The 26,618-nt window shown below is 46.0% G+C and overlaps 1 protein-coding gene and 1 long non-coding RNA gene across 3 annotated transcripts in view; one reads left to right on the top strand and one right to left on the bottom strand.

Annotated features, from left to right (window-relative positions):
* Grin2b (glutamate ionotropic receptor NMDA type subunit 2B) overlaps positions 1-7,747 on the bottom strand; it is a 448,578-nt gene extending 440,831 nt beyond the window's left edge. Inside the window, exons 1-2 of the mRNA XM_085687259.2 lie at positions 7,608-7,747; positions 6,207-6,638 (exon numbers count right to left, since the gene is read on the bottom strand). The gene's annotated coding sequence lies outside the window, so the exon portion shown is untranslated. The remainder of the gene's footprint in view (positions 1-6,206; positions 6,639-7,607) is intronic.
* Positions 7,260-10,180, top strand: LOC125399422 (uncharacterized). Of its 2 annotated transcripts, none has more exons than XR_007231681.3 (4): positions 7,260-7,517; positions 7,744-7,853; positions 9,389-9,585; positions 9,748-10,180. It is a non-coding gene; the product is annotated as an uncharacterized LOC125399422 (long non-coding RNA). The 2 variants fall into 2 exon arrangements; XR_015001052.2 differs by having other exon boundaries at positions 9,385-9,585.
* The last annotated feature ends 16,438 nt before the right edge of the window (positions 10,181-26,618 follow it).

Raw genomic sequence — 26,618 nt, 5'->3', positions numbered from 1 at the left:
ATGAGTTCAAGGCCAGCCCAAGTATGTGGTCTCAAAAGAAGTTGGGTTTTTTATGGATGGGGGAGATAGGGGATGTATCCAGTGATAATTGTGCTTACCTCACATACACAGTGCCCTAGGTTCAATTCCCAATACTGAAAAGATAAAAATAAAATCTTCAGATAGAGCTTGATAATAAACTTATCCTAATAAAATGAATACACTTCACCCAGTATAGCGATTTGGTGAGAGTAAGAAAGGGAGCGGGATGGGGAACACACAAGCCGATGAAAAATAATTTAGGAACCACGCACTCAAATTCATCTTCCTTTAGGTACCCATGCTACATCTTAAGCAAGAGGTGACCAAGATGTCTCCCGTAGTTCCTACACCCAGGCATCAAACAGAGCAAAAATTTCTACAGTATCAGGATATTCCAGTAAATGTGTTGTGAGGTTCCTGGGAATAATGGGCCCCTCTGTTCTCATTGCCCTTCTGTTAGAGAAAGCAACTAATGGATGAATGGCGTAGCCTTCTACCTCGCTACTCGAGAAACGCATGGGGCCGGGCCGGTCCTTCATTCCAAGTAGCCTGGCCTGGGCTGGGATCCAGCTCTCTCCTTGGACACAAATCAGCTAACAGCTGTCCCTTTCTTTGTAATGGCCATCAATAAAGTTAGTTGCAATCCAGTGATCTAAAATGAAAACTCCATCATTTGCTCATTCTAGAGGCAGACCTAACAAATCGGGTGAGGAGTCATTAACTATAGACTCACCAAGGCAGAAATTAGAGAGCCTCAGCCCTCGCTCTCCCCTGGTCACGTGTGATCAGAGAATCCTAGCTGGAGAAGCAGCACACTCCTGTGCTGGTCGTCAAGGATGCAAGACACAGAGCATCCGTGTCTACACCAGTGGTCCTACACCGTCGCATGCTCCTTAAATGACCCTTCCCTCCTCGCCTCCAAAACTCCTGCTTATCCTTCAGGAAAGATTTCAACTAGAAACCCTTCCATGAATCCCTCAGGCTTCACCCCAGCCCACTCTGGCCTTCAAAGGTCTTAAGAGATTGATGGTTTGTTTCCTCATGCTGTGTCCTTCTAGATCTCCAGGATTCAGGTTATCTGCTATGAGAGGACGCAGAGCCGATTCCTTTCCACAGCTTGATTCATATTGGCTTTTTATCAAGTGTTTATTGAATAAGTGAATAAGAGCAAAAATCATGAAGATAGATTAAATTAAAAGTCAACAGCAGTGTGAGGCAGAAGGGAGAAATGAGTGTTAATAAAAAAATATAAACTAAGAAGTGGAGAAAATGAGAAGACAACCATTACCAGAAAACACACACAACAAGAGCCAAAAAGGTCTACATGGATAGAAGAACTATAAACAAAAAAATATAAGGAGCAGGTAAAATTAAACATATAGTTGTTTTCTTATTAAATAAAAAAAAGGAAAGATGCTGTAGGGCCAGAAAAGTAGAGAGAGATTCAATATTCACCATGATGGCGTTCAGACGTACAGATGGTGTGGCCCTAAGCCTGTCATAGAAGAACTCTGACGTGATTCAGAATATCAGGCCTCTCCCACAGACTTATCGAGCAGAGTGTACATTTTAATAGCACCCCCCTGTACTTCTGGATGCAGGAAAGCTTGAGAAGTAATGATGGAGCCATCTGAAGTCCACAGACAACCACCACCTCTTCTGCAATCAATGGTGGATTGCAGGAAGCATTAGTAACAAGGAACTCTGTAACCTCTGGAAAATCACTTCCTCAGATCCCAACTCCTTCATCTGTGACATAAGAAGGCCCAGGTAGATGACGACTTAGCGTCAAGTTCTTGATTCCATCTTGTAGCATACCCGCACCCCATTCTACGCCATCAAACAAAAAACAGCAAATAGCATCAGTGACCGATAAGAAGTGTGTGTCCTCTCCCTGTGCACGCTCCTGGAGTTCTCCAGGTGTCTGTCATATGCCTGTCTCCGCACTGAGTACAGATGATTCCAAGATGAAAATGCACAACTCTCCCTGCCCTTGAAGAGCTCGTGAACTTCTTAGAAAAGGAATGAGCAAAGGTGCCGTCCGAGCCTCAGCTGCGTGCTAGTGAAACACAGAAAGGACAAACAAGCACAGTGCTGGGGGCCGCTGTGGAGACTTCTCCAAAGGGGCAGCACGGACATTAGGTTTCTCCCCTGCCAGCCTCAGCTGATGGGGCTAGAAAGTGACAAGACAGAAATAAGATACTAGAACAGAACGCAAAAAAGAAAGGCCCCGGAACGCACACCTTTCTGGTCTGCAAACCTCAAAAAAGTTCATCTGCCCAGTGGATGGGAGGAACAGTCACAGACAGGCAGCTGGCATCGCATCTAATTGCATCTAGACCTCAGGAACCCACCTCCTCTGAGTTCTGCGTGCTCCCTCTACTGACTGCATTCTGTTCTTCTGTTCCCATCTGGAAGATAATGCCAGTTCAACCACTAATCTCCTCTCCCTGGAGCTTTCCTCCACGGTTATGAAGAGGAGAGGCGCTTTAATAAACATAAACAATTCATTACGCCAGCCACTCTTCTGGTCTATCTTTGTTTACAGAGGAGTGGTGCAGTAGCACCCAGTCATAGGAAGGGTCATGGAGACTGAAAATGGAGTTCACTGAAAGGAACTAATTCTTCAGGAGAATGTAATATGGCAAGGAAAAAGGGGGACATCCTAACTTCTGTAGCCTCTACTCTTGACCCCTATTAGGACACCCGAGATGAGCTGGAGGTCATTTCCCAGCTTCCTTGTTAAAGACAGAGGCCCATCATTTGGAACACCTGCTTACAATGTACACAATGGCCAGGTCAGCCCTGGATTCCTCCTCTTCTCCGGTTCTAGATGTTAATTTGAGGTCAGGGCTTCTTCCCGTCCAACTTCCTTTCCCCCACTTCCTTCAGTGTTTCATAGCCCACGAGCATTAACTAAATGTTTGCAGTAGCTTGTCAATACTGCTGAAGATGTTACCTTCGTTTGGTTCTTGAAGAGGACATTAGAGGGAAGAAATCCTGACCCTGGACTCATCATAGTCATACAGCAGATGGAAAGTCCCTTCAAAGGTGATGCTGTGCCCCTGGATCCACTCGGTCCTGCTCCTCCCATCAAGCAGCAGTCACTCGGTCCTCTAGCTCTACCCTATCCTCTATCCCTGTGTTTCTCTCCAAGGTGGCCATTGACCCTCCCCACACCCGGCTGGATGATGTTGAAGGTCTGAGAAAATGGCCAGAGTTTGGAAGGTATGTGGTCACTGTGGAAATGACCATCTTCCTGGAGATGAAAGAAAAGCCCAGGGACAAGGTCCCCTGCTGTTCACCCTCCCTCCAGAAGAAGTCGCTCTTCCTAGCCAGCCTTTGCAAACCCAGTACCTGGCATGCGAAGTCTCTCCTCCTCCTCCCCTGTCGCTTTCCCTCCTTACGTTTTCTGCCTACCTACATCCACCCCTGACAAAGATCGCACAGCCAAGAACCTGCAGATGGGCAGGCTTCCTGGACCGGGAACCAACAAGAGAGAGAAATTAGCCCAGTGGCACGCCCTGCTTCTCTCTCTGCACACTGTCATCTGCCATGCCGGTCTGTTCCCTGGCCCATCATGCACCGCCGTACCTGGAACCGAGAACAAGAACCACAAGTGGTTCTTCTCCTGTCAAAGTCACATCCTTGGTCATGCGTTCCTGAGAAGTGGTCATGTCCTATTAATTTTTCCTTAGTTACCAGTCATAGGCTCTTTGATCACAAGCCAATTTGTCCTTCTTCCCAACAGCAGGGTCACTACTTCCCATGCCACCCGCGCCACAAGGGTGATGCCAAAAGGCAAGAAGACAAAGAAGAACCCAATCAGTTCTTTATGATGGGAAGGGAAGAGAGCCAGAACAATGACCTCCGGAAGACCCAGAATGTCACTGAACCACAGAGGCATGGGCACTGCTCACAGTGACGGGACTCCCAGATTCCTCACCAGAGTCCCCAAAATGGCTTTGAGTTCCAAGTAACCTCGGGACACCTGTGGCAGTGCTTCCTCGACCCCTAGCAAGACTTTTCCACCTGGATCACCTCTCAATTCTCTCTAGCTTTCTCTTCCTCAACACTCCACCCTTTTAACCTCCTCTCCTTTGCCTAGTGCCTGGGTCAGGGCCAACAGTGACAGTTTGGAACTTGACTTCATCTATTGACGTGCATGATGAAGGAATTGGCTGAGATCCTTCCCAAACCCCCTATTGATCTTATCACTGGGGAACATTCCCAAGACCTACTCAGTTTCAGAGCACTGCCACAGGCAACCAGGGTGCCAAGGAAGAAGCCGTGTGCCCCGCCGACACCCGCCTCTCTTCGTCCGTCCGTGCATCCGAACTCTCCGCACACTGAGCTCACATCCTCACCCATTCCTCTTTCCTATTTTGAAGTGAAATTAAGAGTTCATCCTCCCACTTGGAGGGTGAGACGTAGATAGGGAACCAGCTCAGGTGTCTCTAAGGTGAGCACACACCAGATAACCTCAGCTATTTGTAGACATGGTGAGAACCTGGTTCAAACTGGGATCCCACCCTCTCCCTCGCATTACACCATGGTTACAGATTAGTGTTCCAGCAATGAGAGCTCAGAGAGTGAGAGGCCTAGGGGAGAGGGGCAGTAGATTTAGAAGGTGTCCTTATCCATCCTTAACTGGACAATAAAGAACCATCGCCTACTGTCATTTGGAGTGACCACCAAGGACCTTCCACTACCTCCCATGCAACCCTTTCGTATTTTTAGATTGTTTTTAAAGGATGATTATTTTTTGAAATGACTTGGTGGAGGGGGGATGTGTTTGGAGGAGGACTATTGAATGCCCATGGCTCAGCTCCATATTTTTGAAGACCTTTTCCCAACCTCACTCCCGCCTGAGACTATCTTTGGAGTTTGGAAGGTATGTGGTCACTGTGGAAAGGTGATGAGCAGCCAGACCCCTATCTTGGCCCTCAAGCCCGGGATGATCTGATTTTCTCAAGAGTTGCCTTGGCTCACCTGAGTGGCCAGCAGAAGGGCTGTTAGCTAAGCTGCTTCCATTGCTCCTGCTCTTTCTCTTGTCAAATGCTGCCCAAGAGATTGGAAACAGTTCACATACTGTTATATTTTTTATAGATGTATTATATATGTGATACATATTTCACATGTAGAACCATCTCAAATAGTGCTAAAATGGATGAGAGGATAAAAATTAAAATATCAAATCTATTTTTGTGGGTACAGGACGAACACACGCGAGCAGCACATCTCTTTGTTTAACACAAAGACTCACGTGTCGGGTTCTGCACCCCTTCCACATGCACGGCGCTTTAGAACTCTGCAAGATAGCCATTTTGCGAGAGTGTGGAAGTAACAGTTTGCTTGGAGGATGTGTGGGTATAAATAGATGTGTGGACAGAAGGAGAAATTTACAGCTCAGAAAGAATAGCTCACGGGGAAAGATACAAATGAAAAGCAGAATGTTGACAGGATCCCTTCTCTTCCAGCTTAAGGTTGAAGTCTTCAGTCTGCAGAATCCAGGTGTTCTAAGACCAAGCAGGTCCCCCTCTGCACCTGCCCCTCTGCAATAGGGCTCCTGGGGTCTGTGGGCCTAGTGTCAACCCTCTCTTCAGACACCGAATAGCTTTCAGGGCAATAGCCCTAGTAATCCCAACCATTATGTATGCATGTATGTATGTATTTATGTATGTATGTATTTATTTATTTTTCCAGAGCATGCAAAGGTAAAGACAGGAGACAGAAAAAACAGAAATGAAGATGGCAGGAAAAAAGACTCAGCTCGGAGAAAAATATCTAGATGCCCATCAAGGTTTAACATTAGCTCTGGGTGAATAAAATGCTGTTTAAGTAAGCAAAGCATACAGGTCCTGGCTGGCTGTGTCTGCATAGAGACATACACCCCTTACGCCCTCCAACATCTTGTGTGCCTGCATACACCCACCCCCACCACCTTCCCAGAAAAAACAAAAAACAAAAACCTGTTTGATGACAGAAGAAAAAGAAATAACCTGGAGATCCCCTTCTTTGTCACAGAAAGAAGTCTTTCACCCCCAAACAACATTATTTTGATAGCATGCTATTTTTTTTCCAGAAAAAAAAAAAAACACCATCTGGGGGACTGGAAAAGACAGACAAAAACGAAGCATCCCTACCCCAGGTGAGGAGAAAGAATAAAATAGAATGTGCCCTACCTTGGTTTGTAGAAGCCAAACCTCTAGGCGGACAGATTAAGGGAGAGAGCATGTTGGGAATATCCAGGGTCCTCTTCTCGCTTGCATATCCACATAAGAAAGACGGAGGATAAAGGAACGGAAGAGATTTAAAATCCAATGTAGCGTAAATTTGGTTTTAATCTTGTGTCTTGAAGAGATGCAAATTCAAAGAAAAAATTAATGCAAAGGGGGATCTCAGGGTGTGGAAAGCAGCTCACAATGCAGAATCCAGAGTCATTATTCCATGTGCATGTGAGGTTAGTGGCCCGAATATATATATTTAAGTCTTCTGGCAATTACAGTTTTTTTTTTTAAATTTTTGGAGCTTTAGTAGAGGAGTCTCTGTGTGCAGAAGCTCGGGGTCGGCTCCGTCCCTCCGTGGAGCATGGTCATTCCCAAAGCGTCCCCTTCCTAAGGGGGAAAAAGAGGAGGTCAGGGTTTGATTCGCGTGTCCCCCGGAGGGTGAGCAAAATGCATGCCGGAAAAATATATATGTATATATCAAGTCGTTATAAGAAAGAGGGGAGGAAACCCTGCATTTCCCACAGAGTGCACGCGAGAGGAATTGAAAACAGCTGGCACCAATCTATAAATAATTCAGAAAAGGTCTGCCTATACCATTCCTGGGACGGGCATGGGTGAGAGGTGGGGAAAGCCAACCTGAATGGAAGAGAGGGAAAGGGGGAAGTGGGAAGCAAGGAGGAAGGCAGGGAGAGGAGGCTCCACACAGCAGTTCACACTCACACACTCGCGCGCGCGCACACGCACACCATCCCCACTTAACTCGCCAGCGAGTGCGGCCCCCAGCCCCATCTGCAATGCTGCTGACATGTCTGGCTCGCTCTCTTCATCTCCTCCGGCTGTAGAGCCTCCTCCCACCCCGGGCTCGTGCTCAATGGGTTCTGATTGTGCACCGGCCGCACACTGGGCATTTCTTGGAAGGGGCACACTGACACGCGCGTACACACGCCCCCGACGCGCACGCGCCCCCGCGCGCACTCACACTCACCCCCGCGCACACTCACGCCGCCGCCGCGCTGATGTGCAGCGCACCGGGCTGCACCTGCAGCCAGTGGATTGGACTGGAGGGTCGCAGCGCGTGGCTCCCGCCGCGGGCACCGCTGCCCAGCCTCTCCACTAGAAGGAATTAACCCCCTCAGAAAGATCAAAGGCAGTCCTACCCCCTTGTCTCTTCCCCAAAATATCCTTTTGTTAAAAAAAAAAAAATAGCCCTATCCAAAATATCAAGTGCCCGGTGCTGCTGGATGGAAAAGCTCTACCCAACACCAGGTTGGTTAACGGTGCCAAGGTTTCGACCCTTTATCTGCCTGATTTCCCCAAATCCCCAAAATTGAGACTCCAAAGCGAGCCTTTACGTACCGGCTCCGAGAGCCTCCGCGGTGGCAGTGTCCGGAGAGGCGAGGAGGGTGTTGAGGTTTGAGGGGTTCCCTTTCCTGCAAGGCAGGATGGATGGATCAGTCTCCGGGGTTGGGAAGTTCACTAGGACTCTTTGCAGAGCCGAAGGAAATGCATTCGGACGCCAGCCCCGCTGGATGCCGAGGATGGAGAGGCAGCCTGACCCGAGGAGCGCTTCTCCATAGAGCCAAGCCCTGAGATTTCCTAGAGGTGAAGGAGCCCAAGGAAGTGGTGCTGGAAAGGGGGTGGGGGAGGACCTTCCTTTCTCAAAAAAGAGAAGAGGGGGGTGGAGAGGCAGGAGAGCCCAGATTCCAGTTGGTGATGATGGGAGCCGGGGGAGGGGAAGCAGGCGGGGGCAAGTCAAACGTTCGGCAGCAGGAGAGGAAAAGCAGGGGAGGAGGGGGAGAGTAAGAAAAATGGGTATTAATCACCGGCGACGCTGGGAGGGCGGGGACATCAAAGGTCTTGGTCTTGATTTGGGTCTCACACTCAGGAACGTGCCACACAGGCGCGCGCTCGCGCGCGCACACAAACACGCACACACACACCCTACCTCTCACACTCGGGCTCAGGAGGAGAAACCTAAGAGGCAGGGTGTGTGTGCACGCGCGTCCTCTTGCTCACCACCCCCCACCCCTCCCCACCCCCAAACCCCCTCCATCACCCCCTCACTCCTACTGCTAAGACTCTCTTGGCTGAGGCTGCTTCTCACGTCATGAGCTGGGGGAAGTGGGGTAGCAAGGGGGTGGGAAAAGCTTATCCCGAGTCCGTGGCGCCTCCTCCTGGCCGCAGCGAGGAATAGCAGCGATGTAGGGCGGCTTAGGGGTGAGGGGACGAGAAGGTGGCCCCCGTGGACTGCCGATCAGAGCTGCGCAAAAAGCTCAAAAGCCACACCACCGACGGACATTGAACCCACCCCCACCCCCACCCACCCCCCGGTTCCACTCAGCAGCCTTTGCTGGGGACCTGCGGTCTGGGTGCTGGGAGCAACTAGAAGGCTGAATTCTTGCCTTCAGGGAGCTTAAGGTCTGTCTTAGTGCAGGAAGATAAGGGGAAACAATAGGGAACCAGGTGAATGTAATTAAAGGCTGAATTGTACAGCATGGGTGTGTGTGTGTGAGAGAGAGGGGGGGGTCTGGCTGCTAGGGAAGATTTGAGGACTTTGGGGTTCTTTTTTGAAGCATATGGTGTTTTTTTTAAGATCATAAGAAAAGATGATAGACAAACGAATAATCCCCATACAAAATTATTTTATAGCGCTGACAAACCCAGCTTCTCTAAAAAGGAAAACAGCATCCATTTCTCTCCCTCTTCTTAAGTAGCTTTATGTTTTGGGAGTTCTCGTGACCACTTGTAGTATTATTTATTTTTCAATATTACTATTCTTGTGGATGCATCCTTCTTGTCCTCACCCATTGTCTCTTCCTCAATGACCCAGAATATGAGGGTAGGGCGAACTTTTATAGCGGTGAGACGATGGGCTTCACAGCCCGGGGAGGGTGTGACCTGAACACACAGGAAACAGGGCTGTGCAAGGAGCAACCAGGGACCTCTGGTCCCTAGAGCAGGCAGCTCGAGGAAGACCTGGGACCAGTTCTCAACAGCGATGCTGTCCTGCTCCCTGGACTTTCACGCTTGTTCTCGTAATCTGATATTTTTTAGAACGCATGAATGAAAACAAAAATACCACGTGTTCACAGGCCAATTACTCTCCCTGTGACGGTTTTGATTCCTTCCCAAGACAGGGTGAGGTTGGTCGTCTACCCTTCGGACAGCTGTGGAAAGCTTCGCTTGCAGCACACAGCAGTGGTCGCGGGCACATTTCTAGCGGCTGGAACAAAGTCCAGATGCCAGAAGCCAGTTCCCAGTGGGCCCCTCAGAAGCACTCCATCCTGGGTCTTCCAGAAATGGGTATTTCCTTCCGAATGGAATCCAGGACTCCGTAAGCACTCCTGTGGCTGTCAATCTATTTTCTAAATTTCCTTTTCTTTTACTTGTCACCTCCTAGGCCACCTTCCCTTCCCCTCCTCCTTTCTACAAATTGCATCTTGCTCTATTGTGTTTTCATTCTCCTCTTTGCCTAAACCCAACATTTTCATTTCAGCCTGTCCACTTTTGCTAGCGGAGAGCAAAGAAAGAACACGCACACCCCTGGCCACCTTTGGGAGTCTAATTCAAGCTCTGACCTCCTCTGGACATATTTTTTAGTGACCCAAGCCTAAATTGATTTCTGTAACAATTTCCGGGATTTGTGAGTGAGACGGGACATTTGCTGAACGTCACACTCTAATTCTACCTGCCTCCTGTAGAGATGCACAGCATAGTTGACTCCACTGGTTATTACGGTGACCGAGAGACATCTTGCCTGTATCATCCCGGTATGTGACCTATACTAATACCACACATTGGGTGAAGGACTGGCTAGCCAGAAAAAAAAGTAACAGCCCTACAGCCACATGCGTTGAGCCATGCAGCAGTATTGGCAATCCCATTGTGACACTCTCAATCACATGGAGTAGTCATATTGACCTGTAATAAAAAGACGATTTCATGAGTCTCACTTCAGAATTGTATTCTTTGGTATATTTTCTGTCTTCCCAACAAGTTGCTTAGTTCCTTTTTTTAAAAAAAACGAATTGTTCTGAGAATTTCTTACTGTACTTTATAACATTTCCAGTCCTCCCTGTTGCTTGGTTCCTTAATGTGTGGGCTTATTTAGAGAATTAGGGATTTTCTGAGGTCATTTTCCCCGCGTCGTTTTTCTGATGCTAGGACTAAGCCACCCTAGAAACCAAGGGAAAAGTGATATCCCTTCTCCAAAGTGTCTGTTCGCCGGGACCAAGGGTTAGTTCCCTTTCGCTCCCAGCCGTCCTGGCAGCCACTTCTGTTTCTTTGCTTTCAAAACTTGGTTGAACTCAGGGCCCTGCACTTGCCAATCAAACGCTCCACTCACTACTAAGCTATATCCCAAGCCCCGTTCCTACTTTCATTTTGAGACAGTCTCACTATGTCACCCAGGCTGCACCACAGGTAGCCCATGAAACCTTGAACTTGAAATCGCCCTGCCTTGGCCTCCTGAGGAACTGGAATCCCACACCTGAGCCACCCAGGCAGGCTTCTACCATCCATGTGTAAAATTCTCACAAAAATCCACGAACTTCTCCAAAAACTACCTTGGGACAACCCAGACTCAGGAATTTGTAATGATATTTTCCCTGCTTTGCAAGGAAGACATTTGCTTCCTCCTATTCTGGCTACAAAGCAGGCACTATCTCTGGGAGAAAATGGGGGATTGCATTTTGAAGCAAATTTGTGTATTGAGGAAAATCTCTTGCCTCAGGCTGCTAAGGACATAGTTAAAAGTATCCTGCCAGCTGACTGGACTCAAAGAGAGAGGGTTGCAGAAAGCTACAAACATTTGTCCTTCAGCTAATGGGCAGACATAAAGCCCATACCTTGCAGGACTCTGTGTGTGTGTGTGTGTGTATGTGTGTATGTATGTATGTATATATACCATGTAGATATGGCGATGGCCTTCAGATCAAACACTGGTGACAAGAGACAAGCCTGTAGCTTATAAAATTTAGAATGCCTGTTTAAGAGAAAGACTTTTTTTAAAAAAAAAATGTTGTGAAAGTGAATACTTAAAATGTGGAAATAAATCACAACAATTTAAAATTCTTTAATATTCATAAATGTTATGAAACAAAAAATTTAAATAACAATTCTTGTGAGGGAACTGCCTGACACTTCTGCAGTACGAGCTCTCATGTTTAAAACACATATCTCGGAGCATCTATTTACATAATGGTTTAAAGTAACATGTCTATGAAAGTAATCAAATAACAAAACGATCCAATCTGTTCTTCAGCATGGCCAGTTGGCAGCTGTTTTTCACTTTGGAGATAATTGAGAATAATGACTGTCTTGTTGGTAGGCATGAAATACACTTTTTTGGGAATTGTCAAGTTTGGGAAAGAATCATCAAATTTCATTTTTCTATAGTTGTAATGTTATAAGAATTTCAACTTGTCTTAACTAGCCTTAAATTATCTTGAGCTGAAGACTCCGATTTTTAACGGCTTACAGGCTTTGCGTAATCATTGCCGGTGTCAGGATTTTATCTCAAATCAGACAGAACTGAAATCTTTTTCTCCTAGGTGTCCTAGGTGAGTCACTCCACCTCATTAATTAGATTATCAAATAATGCTGGAGTCTGCTCATTATTTCTATTCCACACTCTCCTTTCTTCTGCAGGAACTCCGGTTTCTGTGTGACTGGTGTTGGAGAAGGGCTGCGGCTCCACGTGAGGTGACTTTCTGTTGATGGCAGTGCTCCGCTTCAGATCTTCTGTCTTCCATTTCCCTGATTTCCATCTGAGTTTCCTCTTGGTTCTATAATAGGCAAACGTAGCTGATGGACAGCGGGACTCTCTCACGATGGCCCAAGCAACAACCTTTGAGCCCTCGCTTGTTTTACTAACATGCCCCAAAGGGTCTTTTCAGATCATATTTGAAGTTAAAAAATCAATCTTCAAATTCTTTCAGTGAACTATGTTCAACTTTCTTCATTTGGATTTCCTTTCCAAGCCTATAAAAATTTTTAGGAATTTGGTGTTGACGAGCCCATTTTGAAACTTTTGAGACCCTTTCATAGCGGAAATATTGCTGGCAGATTCTTTGAATAAAACTCTAATTTGCAGAGTATGCTTAAAATTGACACATTAGGGGATGAAGAGATGGCTTGGTATTAAGATGCTTAAATTCTAGTCCAGAGGACCTGAGTTCTGTTCCCAGCACACACATGGTAGCTCAAACCCACCTGTAACTCCAGTTCCAGGGAATCCAATGCCTTCTTCTGGCTTGTGTGGGCACTGCACATACATGGTGCATATATAACAGACTCACACATACAAACAGTAAATAAATTAAATAAGTAGAGAAATCTATAGATCCTTTGTAAACCAGGTATAGCCATTATAGTACAAGCTTGTACTCTCAACTGAGGAGGGGGACCATGGACGAATCCCTATAGATCCCTTGACCAGCCATCTTTGGCTAATTGGCAAACTCCAAGTACCAATGAGAGAGGGACATTGTTAAAAAACAAGGTGGATGGCTTCTGAGGAGGAGCTGCATTTCTGAGGCAGCGCTCACTTCAGTCTGTCCGCTCCTGCTCCTTAATCTTCGGTTTTCTGATGAAAACACTTGAATGTTTTTTTTTTTCAATCTTTGAGAAAGTAATTTGTTAAAGGCTCAGTTGTTGAGAACATGCATAGGAAAGCCTGTGCTAAATCTGACACATCTTCCTTTGCTTGCTGTTCTCAGAGAGCACAGGAAACAGACAGAGAATTCGCTTTTTTTTTTTTTTTTCGAGACAGGATTTCTCTGTAGCTTTGAAGTCTGTCCTGGCACTCACTCTGTAGACCAGGCTGGTCTGGAACACACAGAGATCTGCCTGGCTGTTCCTCCCAAATGCTGGGATTAAAGGTGTGCACCACCACCACCCACAGCTCAGAGCATTCGATTTTAATGCCTCGCCCATCGTTACTCTTTTCTAAGAATCTCTATTTTCTTCTTATCATAATGATATTAACTATTCTACCCAGACGATTGTTGTCAGAAGGATAGTTAAACAACTCTCACCCCTTGTCTGATGACTCACTTGTCCTGGAACCATGAAAGGCTTACTCATTCCCTAGTGCCTCGAATGGAGTCTGTTGTGGGCCTTCTTGGGGCACCTTGCCCCTTAACTGTGTCCTCTTTGAAAACTTGTACAAGGGAACAGAGGTGGGGAAACAAAGAAGACCAAGAGAGATGTGTGGTGATATTTCACTTGTACTTTAATAAATAAAGCTGGCCTGGAGTTCAGAGAGTGGAACAGCCACCCTGGTCAGCCTTACAGGCAAGGCAGTGGTGACACACACCTTTAATCTCAGTAGCCACACTAGTTTGCCACAGAAACAAGGCGGTAATGGTGCATGCCTTTAATCCCAGCCCTAGAGAGGGATATAAGACAGGAGGAGACAACTCTCAGTCAGTCTCATTCTGAGATTCCTGGAGGCAGGATCACCATTTTGGACTGAGGTAGAGGTAAGAGCCAGTGGATGGTTGTTTTGCTTTTCTGATCTTCAGGTTGAACCCTAATTTCTGTCTCTGGGTTTTTGTTAATTGTGCCACAGAGGTGGGTAGAATCTAGGAAAGAGGACGACGCAGGTATAAAGCATCCAGTGGACCTGGGGGCAGGGGATTTGCTCTAGACATTCTTTCTACAATCATTCACCTCCTGCAGAAAAATGGAAACGAGCCCATGTTGAGCACAGTTAGAGTTGGCATTGCCTTACTGGTGTGGCTTTTGTTTTGTTTTCTTTATTGTTGGCGTTTTCTTCTTTAAAATACCAAAGACACACAGGATTTGGTCCAGACTAGCTGGGGGGTTAATTTTTAAAATTTCAAGTTTGTGTGTATGTATGCATGTATACCACATGTGTATAGTGCCTAAGGAGGTCAGAAGGGAGCGGTGGGTCCCCTGGAAATAGAGTTTATAGGTGGTAGTGAGCTGCCATATGGGTGCTGGGAATCAAAGTCAGCTCTTCTTGAGGAGTAGTAGGCAGTGCTCTTAACTGCTGAGCCATCTCTCCTGCAGCTAGTGAGTTAGTCAGTTAGTAGCTAGTTAATAGAAATTCCTTAGAATCTTAATTTTCATCTCTCTAAATATCTGTGAGTATGTGTGTTTGTGTGTGCGTGAGTGTGCAGACCACTAAAGAGCCTCACTGTCACGATCACATAGAGAAGATATTTACTCTCACATTATTCAAGCTGCTTAGATACATGGCCTATTTTTTTCCCCATTATCAACAATACAGATGAGAGATGTCATCACTCTCTGAAGGCAAAATGTGAGATGTCTTAGCAGATGCCGTCAGATAATGATGCAAACAATGAAACAAAATGGAGATGGACTAGACTCCTCGACTCCTCCCAGCTCCCTTCGCCCTCTGCACTCTCTTGTGGCAGGATTCTCTCTGCGAGCGGTACCAAGGACACCGATATATGTCTCTATGTCACTCTGTCTCCTCCCGAGTGGATCTTCACTCTCAGAGCAGTCGGAGTCATCCCCCAAGGAGGCACCGTCTCTTTCTCAAACCCTGTTTGGTAAGCCAAGCCATCTCAAGAGTAGCTTAGGTGGGTAGTGGCGCCTGCTCACCTCTGGAACTCTTACCATACTGCGCCATTCAGTCTCAATGGACAGCGGGAACCCACGGGAAGCTCTATTAACAGAAATATAAACCGAACAGCTTACAGATCTGCTGCTTGAGACTAGGGGATGTGGTGAGATGGGGAAGAGGGCCTGAGGGGAGACTGGCAGGCCGTGAGCAAGCGTAGAGTGTGGGAATGGCATCTCCTGGTGCCCTGAAAGAATTCTGAGGCTACCATCTGAAACAGTGGAGCGCGATCCCCGCAAGCCACGCGAATCAACAGACCCAGTGCCCTGAGAGCTTTGTGATGTACACTCCCCAGAAGTCCCTGAAGCCTTCTGAGCACCTCCAGCTGTGTCTGGATGATTAAGTGAAGGACTTGGAAGAGGCCTGAAGAAGGAGGTCGGTAAATATTTAAAGAAGGCTTTTCTATGATGCTGTGACTGCTGCCGTACGGTGACCCTACTTGAACTTCGCCACAGAATGCTCCCAGGTGGGCAGGATCTTCAGATCCCACGTCAGTTCACCCCGTCTCACTTGCAGTTTTCAATTTTAAGACAGTTTTTAAGTTTTAATATCATCAAAATTGAGTGAGTGACAAGTTTACAGTAAAGGAAACCATTGGGCGTCAGTCCCCCCGCCAACCTCCTCACCACCTCCATTTTTCCTCTCGAAAGGCCACTTGCAGCTCTATCAGAATTTCTGGTAGACTCCCCACAATGAAAAATGACACTCTGCTACTGCCTGACTTCTTAGTTCATTATCTACTGACATCTACAGAAAGAGGGGTCTGCTTCCTGTTTCAGACAAACCCCCCAATGAATAAGCACATTACCCATCTTGATGACCTCTAATACACAGATATCATAGCTATAACCAATATACATTGTTTCCAACTATTGCATAAACATCCTTTATCACTTATTTTCTTTGCTCATCTTGTCCCCCTTGGTCCATTTTCATGTAGAATGGTTTCTGTCTGATTTACTCTTTGCATGCCCTTACCTTCTGCTTTGTTTTGCTTTGCTTTACTGAGGCAGTCTCACTATAGAATGCAGACCAGCCTTGAACCTGCAACCCTGCTGCTTCTCTCTCCAGGGTGCTGGGAGTATAGGTTCATGACAGAACACCTGGTGATGCTGGCATTCTTAAATAATGTGGGCATGTTAGTTTTCTTACTCATTGCTGTCACCAACATGACAAGAAGTGATGTAAGAAAGGAGAGATGTGGTCTGGTTCACGGGTTGGGGTACCATCCATCATGATGACAAGAGAGTGAGGCATCCACAATCAGGAAGCAGAGATCAACGGACATGGCTGCTCGACTCCCTTTCCCCTTTTCTTCAGCACAGGACCCACATTTAGGAGGCTCTTCCCACCTCAGTTAACCCAATCCAGAAACTCCCTCCCAGACATGCCCACAGGGTTGTTTCCATGGTGATTTTAAATGCCACAAAGTTGGCAAGATTAATCATCACAGCCAACATTATAGGATAGGGCAGACCCGCCTGACTTGTTTTCCTCATGAGTAGATTAAGGATAATATTTTCTGGCAAGGTGATATTGCCACTTCCCTGCTGCATCATTTCAGGTGTCATACAAAGCTACTCCCACGACTAATGATGCCAATTTCCATCGGTGATTTGGAGGTGACTGCCAGGTGTCAGCATTGTAAAGGCTCATCTTCCTTTCATTAACAAGTCATCTATCGGGTGACAATTTGAGGCCACGATCTACGTCCCTGGTTGCCTGATAACTTGGGAAAGATATTATTGAGAGATGAAGCTTCAGACTGTAAATCTGCTGTTGACAGTCATATTAAGGCAGCATTTGTGAGCAATGCTGAAAGTTTTATACATACAAGTGTATCAGCCTACAAGCAATGGCATTCCAATGACAACAGGCACATTGACAGCCTAGATCCTGGTTTCTAGTAACAGTTCTGGTGGAAAAAAAATAAAAGGATGTTTGGGGGTGACAAATTCCAGACCACTAGTAAGCTAAAAACAGATGCCTCATTCGACTCAGTGACATTCCTTTAGGCCGATAAGAAGGTCCCAAAGTGGTGGAGGAACCCACAGAGGCAGCCGACCTGAGTGTGTGGGAGCACGCGGACTCTGGACCAATAGTTAGGGAGGCAGCAGGAGACCGACCTAGGCCCTCTGCATGTGGGTGACAGTCATGTAGCTTGGTTGGTTTGTAAGGCTCCTAGCAGTGAGATCAGGACTGTCCCTGGTGCTCAGCTGGCTTTTGAGAACCCCTTCCCCATGCTGGATTCACCTCGCCCAGTCTTGATGCAGGGGAAGTTTTGTCCTACCTCAACGTGATGTTCCCACTCTGTTCACATCCGTGGGAGGCCTGCCCCTTTCTGAACGGGCACGGGACAGGAGTGGATAAGGAGGGGGTCAATGGGAGTGGGAGGGAGGGAACAGGAGGAGAGGAGGGAGCGGGAACTGTGGACAGTATGTAAAATAAATTAAAAAAAGTTAATTAAATAAAATATATTTTTAAAAAAATGTGCCAAAGGAGAGCAAAGACTGGGCTTAGGGGACCTCATAAGCCAGTTTGGGACTATTATAACATTCACAAGAAATGACCATTTAAATTGAAAAGGAATCTATCGATTCATATGGAAACTTCCAAGGGTGAGCACAGGGAAGAAAATGTGTTCGGCACAAATTCTCCGTCTCCTGTCTGAGGAAGGAATGGTGGGATTAGAAAAGGACCATCTTACAACGCTTCGTGTGACGGCTGACTGTCAGTAAGCACTGATAAACAGACAAGGTACAATCGCAGCCCCCTCTGTCACCTACAATAGTGTCATTCCCTGTCTTAAAACAACAAGATGAATATTCCCTCACATCCTACAAATAAAACTCTTTCTTCCACTTGATCTGTGTTCACTGGAGCGCCTCTTGCAAATCCTCCAAAGTTCCTGCTTGGGCAGAAATTTTCTCTTAGCTACTGGTTGATTGCTGGGAGCACTAATTTGCCGATAATTTTGTGATCATTTAGAGGAGGAAAATTCTATTAAGCACATCTAGGAACAATTTATGAATTTCTCTTGACAAAGACACTCCACAAGTTTCTTTCTACAGAAGAAAGGAAGGGACCTTCCTCTGTGTAGCTATGGGGAAGCCATCATCCTTGCGGGATGAAGACTGTTCCCATATAGCCGATTTGGAGTCAGCCCTTACCCAGTCTGTAAGTAAACTCCATAAATTCATTGATCCCCCAAGGGGGAACATTGATGAATTCAAACTTTGGCTTGTTGTTGGAACCTTAGAATGACATGGGCAGAAGTTAGCTTGTCTCACGCAGGAAGAAAATGATCACAACTGCTTATTATAGAGACAGAAGGAAAAGGCTAAGACCCCAGCATTGTTAGCTATTCTTACTAGAATGTGAAAGGTTGCGTTATTGGTCTGAATTGTTTCTTTCTTGCTATAACCACAACTTTTGCCTCTACAGCTCTATATGATAAACACACACTGCAACTTGGGAGGGGCATTCGTCCCTCACCTTGACTTTGGATTTGGCCACGTGACACTTTTTCTCCAGTAAAATGAAGTAGGGATTGTGCAGCATCCATTCCATATCTAGAACCGAGGAAGCCTACCCAGCTCTGCACAAGATCTTACACCCCTGGCACAGCCCTGGATGAGCACGTCTAGATTGTTCTGTTGGTCCTTGTGTGAACAGATGCCAGTCTGGTGATTGCCATCTTAGGGCCAGTTAAGTAGAGGGCCCAGGCTGAGTTGAAGCAAACATGATGACTGGCTTCATCTCAACAGGTTGATTCAAGAAGATAGAATATTCTCGTCCTGCTTTCTTGCCAGGGTACCGTCTGAGGAGTCACTTATAAGAGCACATCTAGTTATTCCCATGTGTGCCTTCCTACCCTAATCAGGTGAGACACATCTAACGCCAGTCCACTCATTATGAAGGGTTTTTCGGTTCTGCAAAAACAGGCAATTCGTTGTTTCCTGTCTGTCTGTCTGTTTTTCTGTCTAACAGCCAGCCTTGAGCTGAAGATTATATTGCCCCCATCTCCTGAGTGCTGGGATTATAGGTGTGCACCACCACACCAAACTCCTCAAGCTCTTCTGGATGCTGATGATTTTTTCCCCTATGTAATTCCTGACATTTTATGGTGGACAGCCTAAATTAGGTAGCTTACCTTGAGACCAGAGCCATGCAGAGAGAAACTGAGTCATCCCAAGTGAGTACACCCCACTGTGGGTAAGCTTTGACAATCTACAGATCTTTAGGAATAAATGCTTGCTGCTTTGAGCCACCGCGTTGTAGAGTCATCTATTGAGTGTTGATTTCACGGTGCTATCTAACTGATACGTTGAAGGCAAAGGAAAGTGTTGATCTCGGAGGATATGTCTAGTTCTGAATGCTTGGTGAAGGGCAGTTAGACATTCCAGACTGAGGACGAAAGATGGTATGACTCTAGAGAGATGTTAGTGCAACAGCGGGAGATAGGATGGAGGATCGTGCCTTCTCGTATATCCGTGATTGTACAGGAGGGCCTAGCTAACCTTGAAATTAAAATTGACAATAATATGGGCCACATCCAATGGAGGGAAAAGTACTCAAATTGAATAATTGATTTCCAGCTACTTGCTGAGAGAGAGATCATTGCCTTGGTGATCTCTTACAAACTCTAAACAGCCCTGCGAGTACATATTGGTATTCCATTTAAAGATGAAGGAAATAAACAGAGATTAAGCAACTCTCCTCAAACTCTACCTTGGACAAGAGATAGAGCCAGGGTTCAAGGTCAGTTTATATGAAAAATATATGAGATATTTGGCAGGAATCGTGGCTTACATCTTTAATCTCAGCACTTGGGAGGCAGAGACAGGCTGGTCTCCGTTAGTTCAAGGCCAGCCTGATCTATGGAGTGGGTCCTAAGTGAGACAGGTATACAGTGAAATCCTGTCTCCAAAAGAAAGAAGTGTGCCCTTCTTAACACTACTGTTCTGTCTCCCAAACATTGATACGGGGAGACAGAAATCAGGAAGCTGTCACTCACAGAAAAGAATGATGAAACGTGACACGGGAGGTGAGAAAATAGATGGGAGGTACATCCAGAGTCATTATAAACAGTCGTGTTTATCTAAGTTGCCAAAGTCGAAATGTGATAGAGTAACTGCCTGAAGACACGTCGTGATGGAGTGGGATCAGATGCTGCTTTTCATCAGAACTAACTGAAGGGGGATACTGCCTTCAAGACAAGCAAGTCTGGAAGTGATAACTGAAGCGTTGAGTTTAAGACTAGCAATAACTAACTAGCAATAATGACATCAGTAATAACTAACTTCGCTGTGCACTGTCCTAGAGCGTTGTGTCAGCACTGTTTGGGTACCAACTCACCTGTCCACACAACACTGTGAGTCAGGGTGCCCATTGTGAGCCAGGGTACCCATTGTGAGCCAAGGTACTCATTGTGAGCTAGGGTACCCATTGTAAGCCAGGGTACCCACTGTAAGCCAGGGTACTCATTGTGAGCTAGGGTACCCACTGTGAGCTAGGGTACCCATTGTAAGCCAGGGTACCCACTGTAAGCCAGGGTACTCATTGTGAGCTAGGGTACCCATTGTGAGCTAGGGTACCCATTGTAAGCCAGGGTACCCATTGTGAGCTAGGGTACCCATTGTGAGCTAGGGTACCCATTGTAAACCAGGGTACCCACTGTGAGCTAGGGTAACCTTTGTGAGCTAGGGTATTGACTGTGAGCCAGAGTACCCTTTGTGAGCTAGGGTACCCACTGTAAGCCAGGGTACTCATTGTGAGCCAGGGTTCCCATTGTGAGCTAGGGTACCCACTGTGAGCCAGGGTACCCATTGTGAGCCAAGGTTCCCATTGTGAGCTAGGGTATCCACTGTGAGCCAGTGTACCCATTGTGAGCTAGGGTACCCATTGCCTATTTTGTCAGTGTGCTAAAATACCTTGCTGATACAACATAAGATGGAAACAGTTTATTTTGGTTCCTGCTCTGGGGATAATACAGTCCACGATGGTAGGGATGGCATAGCAGCAAGAAGCTCCATGGAAAAAAGGAGCATGTGACACCTGCTTGTTCCCATCTCAGTTTACCAGAAAACTGAGAGCCTTCAGAAAGGGGGCTATAAAACATCAATGCCCACCCTACTTCCTCCTGTGACCCACTTCCTCCAACAAGACTCTGTCTCCTAAAGGCTCCATAGCATCTCCCCCAAAGTGGCACTGTCTGGGGAATAGATGTTCAAACACTTGAGCCTGTGGGGTGCATTTTACATTCCAGCGATAACAAGTAGGTATTATTAGCATCTGGGATTGTTATCTTAACGCCCTAATTGTTATCTTGACACAGCCTATAATCACCTGGGAAGAAAGTCTTAGTGAGTGATTGTTTGTATTGTGTTGGCCTGAGGACATAATATGGCGGCGGGGCGGGGGATTGTCTTAGTAGAGTTTATGATGTCGGATAACCTAGCCCACCAGGATAACCTAGCCCACCATGGGCAGCAATATTCCATAGGCAGGAGGTCCCTAGCTGTGTAAGAGGGGAGAAATTGAGCTGAGCACAAGCAAGCATGCATATACGCATTTCTCTCGGATCTGACTGTGGATGCCATGTGATTAGCTATTAGAGGATCCTGCCTTGACTTCCCCACAATGATGAACCACAACCTGGAATGAAGAACTGCAATCAATGCTTTCACCCCAGGGTCCCTTGCTGCTGAAGGTGTTGTGCCATAGCAACTAAGATGAAACTGGAAACTCACTTCCCGCATTATTAATAAGGAAACCAAAGAGCTTGAGGAACACGTCCAAATAGCAGTGGCAACTGGGCAGGAACCCAGGCAAAAACACCCTGGGACAGTTGACAACCATACTGCGAAATCAATCTAAAAGTTCTTCAAATCACAGGTGGCCTTGGCACCAGCATCTGTGTTAGAAGAATCAAGGTCACACTGCAGTGAAGACCCCCTAAACAGCCACAGCTTAACACAGCGCCAAATTACATCTTTCTCTCTCAACATCCACTGCATATTCAAGCAATCCTCCAAGACACGGTTCTCCATGGGTTGACAAGACAGTCTCTGGTGAATCCCACATCACTTTTCAAACAAGTGCACTACCAAGATGCTGCAGAGAAGGCAGAAGGATAATATTTCTTGGTTGGCAAGTCACTGTATTTGGACAACTCTCTTCGGCCCACATCCAGTTCTGTGGCCAAGTCCAGCTTCACAGGGCAAAGGATATGCAATCCTGTCTAGAACAAGAACAGCCATAAATACTGTGAAGCAGTAGTGGTGTCTGCTTCCTGAATTCTGCTTCTGATAGCATACCGGCAATTCTGCCTTAAACTGTAAAGCCAAATCGCTAACTCAGAATGCATCTGGATACGCTTGCTTGCTGCCCTGATTTCTCTCTCTTCTTACAGTGCAGATGTCTGGGCTGTTTCACTGTTCCATTCTTGTCTAGGGTGGATGGTCTAGTGGGGCTGAAAAGAGTCAAATGATATCACTCCTATGCTGTGCAAACTTGCAGAGAGGAGAATCATCCCGCTCGATCTGGCACTGGGATCTACACTCACCTTCCGTTAGACTTTAGGCAGCCATTTAATAGTCATGAAAGCACCTAGACAAAAGGATTCTATAAGACATTTTGAGAAACTGTTTAAGACCTGCCCCCTGTGCTGTACAGCTGTCTCCTCTGAACTGAAACATTCGCCAGAGGGGACGAAGGAGGTGATTGTGACTAAGGAGGCTCATGGAAGTTACAAAATTCGCAAGGCCCTTCCCCAAGTTTATAACGGCCATAAAAAACTGCTAGAGTCTCCTTCCTCATCCTCCTGAAAGGTACCCCTCACCCGTGCTCCTGTGGGCAACCTCAAAGAGATCATTTATCAAGCCAGACTAGAGTGAAAGCATTTATTTGGGTCTGTCATTGGTTTCCTATCTGGGACGAGCAGACATTTGTCCACAGTGCCCCGGGAAAAGCTGCCAAAGCACTGCCTCAAGGAGTTGCAGCTGAAGGGAAAAGACTGCGTCTGTGAGATGTTAATAAACATAAGAAGAATCAGAAGATGGACGACCTTGAGGCTTCGCAATAGAAATACTATTTCAGAGGTCACTAAAGAAGAGAAAGTGGGTGCTTGGGAAATGCTTGGAGATAAAGGGATAGTGAACTCAGATGTATGCAGTACCCAGAAGTGCAGACGGTGTTACTGTCATGAACCAAACACCACGGCAACAAAGCTTTGAAGTTCAGAGTTCAGGGGAAGAAAATTAAACACTATAAATCCAACAAAGCACAGCTTCCTGGGCTAGGTGTGCTGGTGTGGGCCAATAATCGCCGTATTCCGAGGTAGAGCAAGGAGGCTTTGAGAGTTTGAAGTGGGCCCAAGCTACAGGGCAAGATCATCTCAAAAATAAAATCAATGCAAAATTCTTAGCATCATTTGGGTGGTGGCCCCTGAGAGTCCTCTGTCTGCTGTGAACAAATTTGTGTTTCTAGAAAGTAAACTTCTGGAGCAGGAGAGGGGTTCAGTGGTTAAGAGTTCTTACTGCTCTTCCAGAAGACCTGAGTTTAACTCCCAGCACCACAAGGCAACTCATAATCATCTGTAACTCCAGTTCCAGGGATCTGAGGCCCCTTCTGCCCTCTTCAAGTACCAGATATATGGTGCACAGACATAGACTCCAGCAAAATATACATACACTTCCAAATATAAAGAATAGTGTTTTAAAGATTTAAGAAGCGACTACCAGTGGCGGGGTGTAGCTAGAAGCATTCTCTGTCCCCCTGGTCCCCTGTACTAGTTTCTCTCTGCCCGCCTGTTCCCAAAAGACTACTTGGAGGCTTCATATCAGTTGCAATTGCCTGGCCAATGGCTTAGGCTATTGTTGGCTAGCTCTCTATATATAAATTAACCCACTTCTATTAGCTTATATTTTACTATGAGGCTCATGGCTTGCTACCTCACATCTTGGCTCTTGGGTAGCTACATGCTGTCTCCCCTATAGTGATATTTTAATTATGTTTTAACGCATAAAGCTTGCCTAAAGATCAGAAGAGCAAAACTAAGCCACTAGAAGTCAGGCAGTAGTGGCACACACCTTTAATCTCAGGATTTGGGAGACAGGCAGATGAATCTTTGTGACTTTAAGGCCACCCTGGGCTACACAAGATCAATGCTGAAACAAATTCAGGTGGCAGTGGCTCACACCTTTAGTCCTAGTACTAGGGAGTCACACATCTTTAATCCCAGCACTAGAGGGAATATAAAATGAGAGGAGAAGGAGACTTAGTCTGCTTAGTCTGCAGTTGCCCAGCCTTGGTAAAGGTAAGACTTCTCTAGTGGCTTGGTTGCTTTGCTTTTCTGGTTTTCAGGTTGAACTCCAATTTCTTTCTATATATCTATCTACCTATCTAGATAGCTATCTATAGATAGATAGATATAGATATAAATATAGATATAGATATAGATCCCTGTATCTTTGTTTGGACTTCCTGTCTAGCTTTACTCCGCTAAACCATTAGCCAAAATAGCTTTATTCATCAACCAATAAAAGCAACACATATGCAGAAGGACATCCCACATCAGCAGAGCACATGGACGGACAAGACAGAAGGGAGGTGGGAGGGAACAGGCTTCAGGGGCTTTCTGTTATCCATGAGAAAGCTTGCCACGGTCCTCTCAGGCAAGTTAGTAGAGTCTGACACACAGGTGACTGACTGAAATACCACCATCGGTTCGGCTTAGAGGGATGGAGATGGATGAGACTATCCTATTCTTTGAAGGCACATTTCATAGCATGACTGAGTTAGAATGAAAATCTCAACTGCCTAATAACTTCAAAAGCTAAAGGGGAAGGGAAGGAGAGAGAACAATTAACTGATCTAGATTGGCTTAATTAAGACGTTCCTGTGAACATGCTTGTCCTGCTATGGATTTTATAGGTTTTTTGAAAACATTACATTTACCCTTGACCCCAAGTCTCTTAGATTGATTAAGTAGGGTTGGGGAGATGGTTCAGTTGGTACAGTACTCGCCACATGAGGGCCTGTGCTTGGATCTCCAATATCAATGTAAAATGCCAGGCATAGTGGTGGTTACTTGTAATCCTAGAGCGGGGAAAAAACAAGAGTCCATGGTCCATGGAGTTTGCTGGCCGGGTCATCTAGCCAATTAGTGTGTTCTGGGTCAGTGAGAAACCCAAAATAAGCTTATGACCTCCACTACTCACATATGTGTGCAGATGCACACGCATATACCACACACCAAAAACAGGCAATGGACTAAGCTGGCCATTCACTCCAATGTCCTGCCTTGCCTATCTTAAGATGTCCTATCTTACAATGATTCCTGTTTTATATGAAAGGAACTTAAATTTAGAACAGTTAATAGAGATTGTTTTGTATTAGTTCTTTTAACTTCTTTTTTTTCCTTAAAGAACACCACTGTCCATATTTTAGCTTTAAAACATTATCTTCCATGAGTGTGGTGACGCGGGTCCATAATCCCACCCGTTTGGAAGCTATGTCTAGACAAACACAGCAAGTTCAAGCTAGCCTGGGCCACACACATGGTGCATTCCAGACCAACCTGACTGCTGAGTCCTGAGGCCCTGTAACCAAACAGAACAAAACAAAAGGTTAAGACTTCAGCTTAGCTTCTTATTATTTGCTTTCACCTTCACAGATTTGTGTGTCTATGCCTAAATTTTGGGTTATTATCCATAATCATGTTATTTGTGTTCATTTTCTCCTCGTGTATCAACTTTGTTTAATTTTCTGGATGTTCACATAGTTCGTGCGGTTTTTAAGAGCTGAAATTCACTAACCCATCTTTTAAATTTGTTTCTATTTTTTTACGAGGAATTATTTGCTATAAGTGTATGATATAAGTATATGTTTTAATCTTAAGATGTACAGGAGTGGGACCTTCCTCAAAAGGAGACTGCTGGTCTTATGCAATTCCTTCATTCCTAATTTTCTCGAGGAATAGTCTCCTTTTCAGTTTCCTGTGTCTCTTTTCTTCCTGGTCTGCAAACTTAATATTTGACTATTACTTTAGTTATATTTGTTTGTGGACACAAATATGCTATGTGTCATAGCTCTCTCCAGACATGCTGAGTTACTGCTCATGACATCATCTGTACAAATGATTTTTTCTCTTAAAAAAAAAGAAAAAATCTTTTATTCTTCTCTCATACATCACGTCCATACTGCAGTTTCGCTTCCCTTCCCTCCACTCCTTCCAGTCCTTCCTCCCCACCTCCACTCTCCCAGAACATGGCCTAACAGGTTGCAGTAAGATTTGATACAAACCCCCTTATCACAGTTGTGCATGGCAACCCAGTAAAAGGAAATTTCAAGCACGGGAGAAAGAATCAGAGACATGCCCCACTCCTATTGTTGGGATTGCCATCAGAAGACCAACCTGTGCAACTATAAGGTACACGCAGAGGACCTGCCTCTGGCCCATACAAGGTCCGTGTTTGTTGCTTCAGTCTCTGTGAGCCCTTATGAGCTCTGTCTCTGTATCCTACACCCCTTCCTCCCATCTTGGGTCCCCCATGACTCCACCTAGAGTTTAGCTATGAATCTCTGCATCTGCTCCCATCTGTTGCTGACTGACGCCCCTCTGATGACAACTAGGCTAGGCTGAGGTCTAGGAGTATAGCAGAGTATCACTAGGGATCATTTCATTGGCCTTTCCCCCACTCCAGTTGTGTTTAGTCCTGTCCTGGATTTCTGAGCTGCCTGCCACT

Source organism: Myodes glareolus, chromosome 3 (genome assembly GCF_982192425.1).
Source record: "Myodes glareolus chromosome 3, mMyoGla1.1, whole genome shotgun sequence".
NCBI lineage: Eukaryota > Metazoa > Chordata > Mammalia > Rodentia > Cricetidae > Myodes > Myodes glareolus.
Note: the sequence above shows the minus strand (reverse complement) of the source record. Positions and strands in the feature narration are given on the sequence as shown.